This window comes from Sorghum bicolor, chromosome 8 (genome assembly GCF_000003195.3).
Source record: "Sorghum bicolor cultivar BTx623 chromosome 8, Sorghum_bicolor_NCBIv3, whole genome shotgun sequence".
NCBI classification, from domain to species: Eukaryota; Viridiplantae; Streptophyta; class Magnoliopsida; order Poales; family Poaceae; genus Sorghum; species Sorghum bicolor.
The window spans coordinates 33,584,758-33,598,379 of record NC_012877.2 but is presented as its reverse complement, the minus strand read 5'-3'; the positions used below and the strand labels follow the sequence as shown (position 1 = coordinate 33,598,379).

The window sequence follows — 13,622 nt, the reverse complement described above, 5'->3', positions numbered from 1 at the left end:
GAAAACAGTTTGCTCGATCGGTTTTGAAAACTCTATATCTCTCAATCCAGGCCAATCTGGCTTTTGCTCTAGCTGACAATGTTGTAGAATTCGATTGGAACTCCAACTTTGTCAACTGCATCATCTCCTAATTCGCTCTGGTTTGGGAGATAATCACCGTCGAAGTCGCTCTGTCAGACCATCAGCGTTTGCTCTGAATCGGAGCCGAGCTCGTCGACGTGGCCGACCGGCGACAGAACTCCGTCGACATTTGGCGCCCGTACGCCGCTCCTGGCCCCGCTCGTCAGCTCCTAGTGCGCGCATGTCATCCACGGCGACGCCCCGAGCGGAGTGGACGCGTCCATTTCCTCTGTGCCTCGCCTCTCTCGCCAGAAGAGCGCCCGCAGCGAGCTCACCGTCGCGAGCTCACTCCGGTGAGCTCGTGTGTGCTCCTCGCTGCGTCACAGTCCACCAAACTACGCCCATAGCTCCGCCATGAGCCGCTCTCCATTCTCCACCCATCATCTCGCCGTGAAACCCATCGGTGAGCCGCCATTTCCTTCTTTCCCCAAATCGGGTCGCCGTGACCTTCTTTTCTGGCGAACTCAATGCCGAGCCCTGTGAAGCCGCCCGTCTTCTCTGGTTAGGTCCTAGAGGTTGCTTAGGTTCCTAGCAAGCGTTTGCGCCACTTGGTGGAAGCTCTACCGAACCCACCGTCGCCGGACACGATGCGCAGCGCCGCCGTGTTTCCGCCGGAGATGGGCGCTCTCGTGGCCAGCGTGTTCCACGATGTTTCAAGCCAAGCCACATACCTAGGAAGCTTCGCCGTAGTCCGCTAGTGCTGTAGGAAACCCTAGGTCACGCTCTACCGGCTTGAGGGCTCCGGCGTAACGCCGAGCACCTCCGCCGAGCCGCCATGATCGACGGCGAGCCCCTTCCGGTGGCTCCGCCGTGGGGAAAAGGGGATCAATCGAGTCGCTAGAGTCTGGGGATCACAATGGTGCCCTTGGTTTGGCCGGAGACCTCGCCGTCGCGGAGAAATCGCCGGCGAGAGTCGCCTCAGCGGTGAGGAAGATGACCCTGACATGCGGGGTCCACTGTCAGTGTCACCTCACTTCCCTCCGTTTCTTTTATTCAAATCCAGATTTTTGGCTTTCTTGCAAAAATCATATCTCCTGTTTCTGAGATCCAAAAATGGTGAAACTAATTTTGTGGTATTCCTTGAGATGGCTAGTTTTTAATAAAAATATAAAATGAACCATGTTTTGTGGGAAAAATATTTATTAGGATTTAATCTTGTTATTCATGAATAAATTCATATCTCTTGTTATACTGTTATCTTGTTATGAAATTTTTATGGTAGTCTCTGTGTGGTATTAGAAGGCTATGATAAATATTTCATGATTTTTGAAGTAATGCAGCTCTGATATGTAATTTTTGATTGAAATTTGGCTTATTTTCTTAAGTAAATCATATAAAATAATTGGTGCTTATGCTGGTGCTCTACTTTGGTAATAAACTTGTTTATGGTATTGATAACCTGTAAATAATCTGAAATCTATTGTTTGACACTTTATAAGCCATGTTTCTGAATTTATGAAATAAACACCTTGTCACATATTAAATGCATATCTTTAATTTGGCATGAGCATTTGCTCTGAAATTTTTATGGGAATGTCACAATACTATACATGTGCTTCTGTAAATTTTGTAGATTTTTCTGAGCAAATTTGTTAGTATCTTGTAATTATGCTCCTTTCTCGAATTAAATTAATAAATGCCTTATTATTAAATATCTAAGGGTTAACATATGATAATCTGGTAACCTTGTGTTATACTTCACTATGCCAGAAATGCTAATTAGTGACGCGTCCAGAGAACCATTAGTGACGCAGGAAAAACGCGTCACTTTTGTTACGTCTCTAATGTGAAGACATTAGTGACGCATAAAAACACGTCACTGATGTGAGCAGACAGCGACACGTATTGAGAAAACGCGTCACTGATGTGAGATACCTGGCGACGCGTATTGAAAAAATGTGTCACTGATGTGAAATAGCTGTGACACGTATTGAAAAAACGCGTCACTGATATGAAATAGCTTCGACGTGTATTGAGAAAACGCGTCACTGATGCAAAATACCTGCGACGCGTACGGGGAAAACTGGTCACTGATGACCCTACATTAGTGACGCGTATAGCTGAGACGTGTCTCTGATAAAGATTTGCAAAAAAAAAAGATACCTAGATCAGTGTACAGTTCTGAAGCCCATGTTTCACAATATAGTATATTTCACAGCAGTACACAGATTTCACACTTCACAGGAAGTTCTCACGATCAAAATACATAACAGTCTGTTAAATTGTAAGTGTTACATATAGTATCTACGAGAACTATGAAAATGTGACGCTTGCTTTACAAAATAAATGGAAATACATCTGCTTCCTTTCCTCTCAGCTCAGTGTAGGCCAATTGCTCCCAGGCTACAACAAAAGAGTACATAATTAATTAAAGACATAAATGTAAGAAACGCCATTCTACTCAATTTCTACAAAACAGTAGGTAGTTTTTAAGTCTAGAGGTGCATAGCATACATAGTAGATGACCTCCGGTGGCAAATATACTTCAACAGTATATAAATCTACTGAATATGAAAATAGCACCTTCAACAGTATTATCATTTGGACAGCGCAACTATTGATTGTGATTTAGAAGTTTTGGTCCTTAGTAAGAGCAGCAATATTGAGCATATAAGGAAGGAAGCAATCACTAGCTGATTACAGAGTCGTACATAACACTATAATATGATAGTTACTATTCATGACAACCCCAGCTATTTATCTATCACATGGTTTTAGTAATTTGATTTTTAAAGGCTAAAAAATAGAGCAACGGCAAAATCTAGTTAAACTAAATATATGCACACATAAGGAATAATATCCCATACAAGGAAGAGAACAGTTGAAAATTTAATAAATACATGAAAAGTTAAAGGCATATCCACTAGCCCAAAGCAATGATAACTGCATGATCAACAGGAACATAAGTGAACAAAAGCTGAAAACCATGTTTTCCTAAACCCGAAAATTATCTAACTGACAGCAAAAAGACAAACTCTAACCAGTCAGCTCGTACTCGGAGGGATTTCAGTTCAGCTCACTTACTGGTAGGTGCCTCACCAACTTGTAGATGCTTGTCGATCAAAGAACACAAAAGCAACAGCTTCACGAAATGTTAACTGTACAAAATAAGATTGGATGAGCATACTAATTTAAGACAACAGATACAGAGTTGAGGTAATAACCACCCACAAACTAAAAATAGAGTTGAGCTAATAACCACCCACAAAGTCTAGTATCTAGGTCTGAATTAACAATATCGTTGGCATCTCTTCTAAATGAAATTCCAATCCATCAGTCGCGCATGGGATCTGAAGATAGCCTCTAGAATCACTAGGAGACAAGCCATCAAAAAACAGTAAAACCAAAGCTCCCAGCACATGCAAAGCTTAGGTTTCAGCATATAAGTTGACTGAAGATACCTGCACAACTTCCAACAGAGAGCCAATAGCCCAATACTGAAAATTAGTCACCGCCTACACCACAAGGATTGCAGCAAACATAAATCTGACAACTAGCTGAACCCACAGTTGTAAGAAAACACAGGATACACGTGTACAAACTATCAACCAAAGTTAAGTGGCAGTCTATCATGTTTGAACCCAGCATTTGGTCTCGGCAACCTTTTTTTAGAAGTGAGCAACCTAAAATACTTCAGGAAATTAAAAACTAGAGTGCCAATTCGCAAGTGCAGAGTTACTGAGATGTTAGTTCATCACTTTGAAGTGCTGAGGCACCCCCAAATAGATGCTGCTTGCACCCGTACACAATCAACGGTTCCAATATTTCGACAGTTAAATATTTGACTAGTTTATTGGGATTGACCAGGAGTGGTATATCAAATTAAATTAAGCATTGCTCTAATAAGATCTATATAGCACGCATGCAGCTAAGACAAATAGATGCATGGACAGTGCCCCAATGGGGTTGGTCAGTATTCACCAATCACCAGCCATCAACTTGCCTGTACACGTACAGTATGACTCCCCCTGAGCTTCCACCGCAGGACTAGTTAAGTAGCATCCACGAGCAGGCTACTAATAGAACCCAGAGTCCCAGATAACTAACAAGCCAAGCCAGGTGGTAGTGTAAAAGGTGGAGTACTTGTTTCTGAGTGGGCACGACATGGTGATGGATGATGCCCTCCAGATCTTGTTCTGTGTGGACAAGCTAGCCACCACCTGCACCATCAGGGGCCATGCTGGGACCACACCAGATCGCTGGACGGCACGGAGGAGGCCGCCGAGGCGACAGCCATGATTCACCGCCACCGCCTCGCCTCTATGGAAGCAGCCCCGTTGGGATGAACCTGTGAGGAAGAGGGTGAGGGTGAGGGAGAGATAGCAAGAAGGAGAGAGGGTCCACCGGCCACTCACCAAGGAGATGAAGCTCCACCTTCAGAGCCGCAGCTACAGTGCTGCCGTCGAGCAAAGGGAGGAGATCCGGATCGAGGCCATAGATCTGAAGCGCCGTTGCGGACTAGGGAGGAGCTGCGGGGGTGGAGGTCTTCGCGCATGGTTGACGAGATCACGAATAGGGAGCCAACCACGAGCGTGATGAGCGTCGTGGACAGGGAAGGAGGTGGCCGCAGGCGGATCCCCATAGTCGGGACAGAGATGGTTCCGGACGGACGAAGGAGACGGCGCTAGTCAGATCTAGACGTAGGAGACAGTCGGCCAGATCTGGGCCTTTTAGGCCTTGTTTCCCCAGAAATTTTGCAAAATTTATCAGATTCTTTGTCACATCAAATCTTTAGACATATATATGGAATATTAAATATAGATGAAAATAAAAACTAACTGCACAGTTTGGTCGGAATTGAAGAGATAAATCTTTTGAGCCTAGTTAGTCTATAATTGGACAATATTTGTCAAATACAAACGAAAGTGCTACTATTCCTATTTTGCAAAAAAATTTGGAAGTAAAACAAGGCCTTACTTCCAAAGAATTTTGCAAAAAAAATAGATTTCCCGTCACATTAAATCTTGCGGCGCATGTATGAAGTATTAAATATAGATAAAAATAATAACTAATTACACAGTTTTTCTGTAATTTGTGAGACAAATCTTTTGAACCTAGTTAGTCCATGATTGGATAATATTTATCAAATACAAACAAAAATACTACAATATCCATTTTGCAAAGTTTTTTTTCGAACTAAACAAGGCCCTAGAGGAGGGAGATGGTGCCGGCCACATCTAGGACGAGGGGCGGCGACGGAGGAGACGAGATCTCTCTCGAGAGAGGAAGTGAGAGAGACCCGGGACGGGGAGTTCACATCAAGATCCAAAAACTTTTCAAGATACCTCGTCAAATTAAATCTTGCAGTATATGTATGGAACATTAAATATAGATAAAAAATAACTAATTGCATAGTTTGTTTGTAACTTGCGAGTCGAATCTTTTGAGTCTAGTTAGTCTATGGTTGGACAATTAATGCTATATAAAAACGAAAGTGCTACGGTACTCAAAAAAAATTCACCTCCTCAACTAAATAAGGCACCTAATTTTATTTTTTTGGGTCTGAGGTCCTATATAGTGGGGAGTTTGATTGTTTTCATGTTTCATGTCCGAAGGACATGCGAAGGCAACAGTTCCCTAGCCAGATAACCAATCGTCTTGTTAATTTTCTTGCCATGTAGTCAGTGACGTGGCTCAACAGGAAGAGTCACTGGTATGTATGAATATGAGTGACGCGCGTGGACTTTACGCGTCACTTTTAATACTAGTGATGCGTTTTGTTGGGACCAGTCACTAATATATCTCTTTATCAGTGACGCGTCTACGTAAAACACGTCACTTGTGCTAGCAGTGACACGTTTTGTCGGGAAGAGTCACTAATACAGCCACATATATGTGACGCGCTTAGTTAAAACGTGTCACTTCTATTACTAGTGACGCGTTTTCTTGGGAAAAGTCACTGATATCTTCTCATTAGTGACGCGTCTTGTTCCTAGGACATGGGCAAAAACTTAGCAGCGACGGGCTTTGTTAAGCCGCGTCACTAATATACTTATTAGTGACGCGTTTCAGATCTGAGTCACTATTGAGGTGTCTCCTTTGTGCTGTTTTGGCATAGTGCTTGTGCTTATAAGTCATGTGGATGACACTGTTTATGCTTCGGCTTTAGCATCAAATAATTAATTGGTGGGTTAAAAGCTGTTCTGGACAGCAAGGTAGTAATTTAGCTTTTACTTATTGATATCTGAGTTTTCTAGGAAACTTGTCTAAATCAAAGTTGTTGTAGACATTATGAACTAGCTGTGGTTTAAATTTGGGACCAATTGGCCTAGCAGTTTAAAAGTTATGGCTGTTCCAAGTTGGGTTCCAGAAATAGGTGCTCTCTGTTTTTCTGGGACAGAACCTGGAACTTTGTTTAAGTGACCTGGTTAACTTATGAATCTTGCTGTGATGTTTAAAGATGAGTTGTAGGTAATTTCATAAGCTTTCCAGAATGTCTTCACTCATGTTTTTTGGATCTGCCTAGCACTAGTTATGGTCTGATTACTGAGCTGTCCTGTTTTGAGTGCTTGCTGTTTATAAGTCGACTTGTCCAGTTTGATCAATTCATGTGGTTTTCTTGTAAGTTCACTTAGAAGTTACTCCGTAAATGAGTGTCCAGTGAGTTTGTTTATGTATCCAGTATTCATCCTCTTTTATGCACGTCTTCTTATTAGTTGAGCATGCAATAGTTGCATCGGACGTGACCGCTTCCTTCGAGCTCCAAGCGAACCCCGAAGGCCAGGAGGGCAGCCAGGAGGTGGAGGTCCAGCCAGTTAGACTCGAGGAGCCCGAAGAAGAAGTTGAGTGCCCAAATCACGAGCCAGCTTCGTTCGTGAAAGGCAAGCCCCGGAGCATTCTAAGCCTCCCTTTACTTTCGAAAGTTTACTTAATATGTTATACCTATTGATGCATTAAGTATAGGAGTTGTGATGAAACCTTTGCTGCACTTTACTCCATCCTTGTCCAGATAACTTACCCTACCCTGGTTGTAGAGTTAGGATCGAGTAGCAGCTTAGCCATGCTTAATCGGTAGAAGTCGGGTGATTTCCTGTCACCTGCGCGATATAGGGTTGTGTCGGATCACGATGGTCTATATGTGCTATCGTGGATGGAACCTGATTAAATTGACTTAAGCCGGGCGGAGTTTTGCAAGGTTGTAGTAACTCCATCTGTGGCAGCTAAGGACCGACCGTTGTACGTCCTCTTGTCATGTTGAACGCATGCCTGACACTTAGTTGGCCGGATAACTCGTTCCGACCGCGAAGCCGAGTAGTATGACTCAGGCCGGAAGACCGGCAAGTATAAAGTGCGCACTACCGGAGGAAGTGCGGTGTGCGGGGGACCATTGGCGTAAGCCCAAAGGCAGGTGAGTTAAAATTCCTGACCTCCCTGGCAGAGTGGTAGCCCTGGGAGTGCGGCGCTGATCGGAGCCGCAATTCCTGAGTCGTACCAAAGGTGACCCGTTGGCTCTCCGACGGGGATGCTTGGGTGAGTGCTAGGAATACACCTCCAGCTGGATAGGAATTTGATTCGAATCGCCGTCTCTCCCAGTCAGTGAGAACTTGACAGAGCAGCGGCAAACGTAGCATTCACTAATGAACTTGATTCATGATAATGATGATAGCAAGGAAGAACATATGATGAACTTGATATGGTTATTATTGCTTGTAATAATCAAGTGAAGTGCTTTAGTACAGGTGCTAATCTAGTGGTAGGCTGATGATAAATAAATATGATGCTCTTACAATGGGTTAGTCATAATAAAGGCTTTTGGGAAAGTGTTGAGTCAACCAGCTCTACTTTTATATATTAGCCTTGCATGATCCTTGGTGTCTTTTATGTTTTACTAGACGGGTAAGTCTAGCTGAGTACATTCTCATACTCAGGGTTTATTCCCCCCTGTTGCAGATGACATCTTTTATGACGGCTTCTGCAAGACCTGTCTCCATCCCGCTGGGGATGAGGACTAACCGTTGGGCACGGTTCTCTAACAAACTCGCGCCTGTTGCTTTTGGAAGGATGGTGTAGACTCTGGCAATAACAAGAACTTGTGAACTGAACTTTGAACAAGTGTGTGTAATTATTCTGCTTCCGCTACTTCGAACTTGGGTTGTAATAACTTAATGACTCCGATGTGGTGCCGCTTCGACGGCAATGAATGACTATGTAACATTCGTTGTATTTATGTTGAACTATTACGATCTTGGTTTGTTGCGAGTTGGTTTGAAATCCTTCGTGATTTCAGTTGACTACCGGGATTATATGGGCTCATGTTTGGAAACTTGATTGCTTGTCGATCGTTTCTACACTTGAACTCTTATAATTTGGTCGGTTCTGTAACAAATGCGAAGGCCAAAAACCACATTTTTAGAGGCCTTGCAAAGAGGTGTTCAACCGCGTTCGGAGCCATAAAACCGCCAATGAACTTTAGAAGGAACTTTGTGCGCTCCATGAGGGATCAAAGAGTGAACGCGAGGAACGCTATCACTTAGTAATGAACAAGCTAAATATATTTGAGATGCTTCCCAAAGAAAATGCTAATGAAATGTATTCTCGCTTGAATGTTATTGTAGAGGAGCTAAATGGACTTGGCCTCACTCAAATGAGTGCGGCGGATGTAGCAAGGAAGATACTATGTGTGCTTCCCATTGTGGGCACATAGTAACGGTGCTTCATCAAGGCGATCTTTCCACCGCTACACCAACCGCCATATTGGGGAAGATTAATGCTAATGAGATGTACATGCACATGAACCCCCAAGATGGTTCCTCATTGGCCAAGAAGGAGAAGAAGGACTTAGCCCTCAAAGCTTCTCACAAGGGCAAGGCCAAGAAGATTGAAGTTGAGTCATCAACTTCAAGTGATGATGATGCATCTATTGCCCTCATGGTGAGAAGAACCACAAAGATGTTAAAGAAGCTCAACAAGAATGGAGTCAAATTTCACTCTAAGAAGAAGAAGTTCTTCATAAGTAGCAAGAGAAAGCCCATCTTCGAGATGGATTGCTACAATTGTGGTGAGCTTGGCCATCTTGCTCATCAATGTCCAAAGCCCAAGAAGGACAAATACAAGAAGAAGAACAAAGAGCAAGATGACTCAAGTGATGATGACAAGAATGAGAAGAAGCAATACAAGAAGAAAGGTGGCAAGAAGAAGGAGCACTACAAGAAAAAGAATGGCAAAGCTTACATTGTTGGTGATTGGCTTACCGACCTTGAGAGCTCAAGTGGTGACTCCTCTGGCAATGAGAGTGATGATGAGAAGGTTGCCGCCATTGCCATCGATGCTCCATCACCATCATCTTCACCACCATCTACATCCTCTACACACCTATGCCTCATGGCTAAGGGTGACCGAAAGGTACAAAGTGAGGATGAGAGTAGTGAAAGTGATAGTGAATACGAATCACCTTCTTATGATGAACTTGTAAAATTGCTTAACAAGTACACAAAAGTCATAAGAAAATCTAGAAGTGAAAATGAAAAGCTTGAACTTGAAAATGAAACACTTCTAGCAAAGCTTAAGTCTAGTGATGAGCTTAGAGACCAAAATGAGATCATGACCACTAAGCTCAAGGAGCTCAAACTCTCTCTAAAAGAGCTCAAAGAAAAACATGATAAACTTGAGAGTGTTCATGATGAGCTTATCACTAGATATAGAGCACTGAAAGAAGAACTAACAACTCTAAAAGCAAACTATGACAACCTTGAGATTGCTTATGAACTTGCAATTAATGAAACACATGTTGCTACTAACAATGTTGCTAAGCTTGATGTAGCCACATCTTGTGATGACTTACTTGTGGAGAGCACAAGCAAATGTGTGAATTGCAAGGGCAAGAAAGTGGTAGTGGCCGAGAGCTATGAGGACACTATCAAGCTCAAGGATGAAATTGTCATGCTCAAGAAAGAGTTGCAAGACCAAGCCAAGCATAAGACCATTGTGATTGAGTCACTTGATCAAGACAAGAAGCTTGCATATGAGAACAAGTTACTCAAGGAAGAAAATCAATATCTCAAGCTTGGTTTGATGTATGACAAGCAAGAAGAAGATGAGACGTTCATCTTGGATGAGTTAGCAAGCAACAATGACCCAATCATCAAGAAGCTAACTCAAGAGAACAACAAGCTCAAGAAAGAGAAGGAACATCTAACCATGGGGTTAGCAAAGTTCAAAAAAGGGAAGGACCTTCAAAGTGAGCTTTTCATGAACACCGTCATGAAGATGGACAAGAGTGGAATTGGCTACAAGGCTCATCAAACAAAGCTCATCAAGTCACTAGCCACTCATGATCAACCAAGCAAGCCAAAGCCAAAGAGATGCTTTGAGTGTGGCCAAGAAGGACACTTTGCTCATGAGTGTAAGGCATCACTACCACCACCCTTGCCCAAGCATGCTAGACCATTTGCCTTCAATGCTCACTACATTGTAAGGAAAAACAAGTGTGGCAAGGTCAAGGTTAGCTTCATGGGGCCGCCCAACAAGCAAAGGCCAAAGAAGATTTGGGTGCCAAAGCAACTAGTAGAGAAGGTCAAGGGCCCTAAGCAAATGTGGGTCCCTAAATCTCAAGCTTGATCTCTTGTGTGTAGGTGAACTACAAGACCGGTGGATCACATTGGGTAATTGATAGTGGTTGCACTCAACATATGACCAGAGATCCCCGGATGTTCACCTCTCTAGATGAAGATGTTGACAACCAAGAGAAGATCACATTTGGTGACAATTCAAAAGGCAAGGTCAAGGGACTAGGAAAGGTTGCTATATCAAATGACAACTCCATCACCAATGTGCTCTATGTGCAATCATTGAGTTTCAACTTGCTCTCGGTTGGACAACTTTGTGATCTTGGATTTGAATGCCTATTCAAGAAAAAGGAAGTGATTGTAACCAAGGAAGATGACAATGAAGTGATATTCAAAGGCTTCCGACCCAACAACTTATATGTAGTTGATTTCTCATCCGATGAAGTTGATGTCAAGACTTGTTTATTCACCAAGACTTCACTTGGGTGGTTGTGGCATAGAAGGTTAGCACATGTTGGAATGGGCACACTCAAGAAGTTGATGAAGAAAGAATTAATTAGAGGCTTGAAGGATGTGACATTTGAGAAGGACAAACTTTGTAGTGCTTGTCAAGCCGGCAAGCAGGTTGCAAACACTCATCCAACCAAGGCCTATCTCTCTACTTCAAGAGTGCTTGAGCTACTTCACATGGATTTATTTGGACCAACCACATATGCTAGTCTTGGAGGCAACAAATATTACTTGGTCATAGTTGATGATTTCTCCCGGTACACTTGGACATTCTTTTTGCAAGATAAGGCCGAAGTTGCATCCATATTCAAGAAGTTTGTAAAGAATGCCCAAAATCAATTTAATGTGAAGATCAAGAAAATTAGAAGTGACAATGGAAAAGAGTTTGACAACACCAACATTGAAGAGTATTGTGATGAAGTGGGAATCAAGCATGAGTTCTCCTCAACGTACACACCACAACAAAATGGGGTTGTAGAAAGAAAGAACCGGACATTGATCACCTTTGCAAGAACAATGTTAGATGAATACAACACTTTGGAGAAGATGTGGGCCGAGGCAATCAACACCGCATGCTATGCTTCAAACCGGCTCTTTCCTCACAAGTTCCTAGAGAAGACACCATATGACTTGCTCAATGGGAAGAAGCCCGATGTCTCATTCTTTAGAGTGTTTGGATGCAAATGCTACATCTACAAGAAGCGCCAACACTTGGGAAAATTCCAAAGAAGATGTGACATTGGCTACTTGGTTGGCTATTCATCAAAGTCCAAGGCATATAGGGTCTTTAACCATGCCACAAACATGGTTGAAGAAACATTTGATGTTGAATTTGATGAAACTAATGGCTCCCAAGGAGCAAGTGATAATCTTGATGATGTAGGTGGTGAACCATTGAGGGATGCCATGAAGAACATGTCGGTGGGAGACATCAAGCCAAAAGAAGATGATGATGATGTGCAAGTCATTGAACCACCATCCACCTCACATGGTCCACAAGATGAAGACAAGGATGTGAGAGATGCTCATGAAGACACTCAAGTTACTTTTGAGCAAGCGGTGGCACAAGCACAAGATGTTGATGCTCCCCAACCAATCCCTCAAGTGGCACCAAGGAGAACATCACATCTCCTCCAAGATCACTCTCAAGACCTCATCATCGGGAGTCCATCACGTGATGTAACTACTCGTTCTAGACATGCTTTATTTATTGAACATCACGCTTTTGTGTCTCTTGAAGATGAACCAAAGACCATAGAGGAAGCTCTTCGTGATGCGGATTGGATCATGGCCATGCAAGAGGAGTTGAACAACTTCTCTCGCAACCAAGTATGGACACTTGAAGAGCGACCCAAAGATGCAAGAGTGATTGGAGCAAAGTGGGTCTTCCAGAACAAGAAGGATGATCAAGGCAAAGTGGTGCGCAACAAGGCAAGGCTCGTGGCAAAAGCCTTTTCACAAGTGGAAGGTCTTGACTTCGGTCAAACCTTTGCACCGGTGGCAAGACTTGAAGCAATCCGTATCCTACTTGCATATGCATCTAGTCATGATATCAAGTTATTTCAAATGGATGTGAAAAGTGCTTTTTTGAATGGATATATTAATGAGCTTGTCTATGTTGAGCAACCTCCCGGTTTTGAAGACCCTAGGTACCCCAAGCATGTCTACCGGTTGTCCAAGGCTCTCTATGGTCTCAAGCAAGCTCCTAGAGCTTGGTATGAGAGGCTTAGGGACTTCCTCATTGAGAAGGGCTTCAAGATTGGGAAAGTTGACACAACACTCTTCACCAAGAAAATGAATGGGGAAATCTTCATTTGCCAAGTTTATGTTGATTATATTATTTTTGGCTCTACTAATGAAGATTTTTGCAAGGAATTTGGTGATTTGATGTCCAAGGAGTTTGAGATGTCCATGATTGGCGAGCTATCCTTCTTCCTAGGATTTCAAGTCAAGCAAATGAAGGAAGGAGTCTTCATCTCTCAAGACAAGTACACTCAAGATCTTCTTAAGAGGTTCAAGATGATGGATTGCAAGCCAATCAAGACTCCCATGGCATCAAATGGGCATCTCGACTTGGATGAGGGAGGTAACCCAATTGACAAGACTCTCTATCGCTCCATGATAGGAAGTCTACTCTACCTCACCGCATCTAGGCCCGATATCATGTTTAGTGTGTGTATGTGCGCTAGATATCAAGCAATGCCTATGGAATCTCACTTGATTGCCGTCAAGAGAATTCTTAAATATCTAAATACACACCTTGCCTAGGTTTGTGGTATCCCAAAGGTGCAAGATTCCAACTTGTAGGCTATTCCGATTCGGATTATGCCGGGTGCCGGATTGATAGAAAAAGCACATCCGGACGGTGCCATTTCCTAGGTAGATCACTTGTCTCTTGGATGTCAAAGAAACAAAATAGTGTTGCCTTGTCAACGGCCGAAGCGGAATACATTGCCGTCGGTGCTTGTTGTGCACAAATACTTTATA

At 43.1% G+C, this 13,622-nt stretch overlaps 1 long non-coding RNA gene across 1 annotated transcript; it reads right to left on the bottom strand.

Annotated features, from left to right (window-relative positions):
* LOC110429618 lies at positions 2,252-4,772 on the bottom strand. Its single transcript, XR_002446710.1, has 4 exons — positions 4,476-4,772; positions 4,204-4,408; positions 3,145-3,218; positions 2,252-2,463 (listed from the first exon to the last, which is right to left on the bottom strand). It is a non-coding gene; the product is annotated as an uncharacterized LOC110429618 (long non-coding RNA).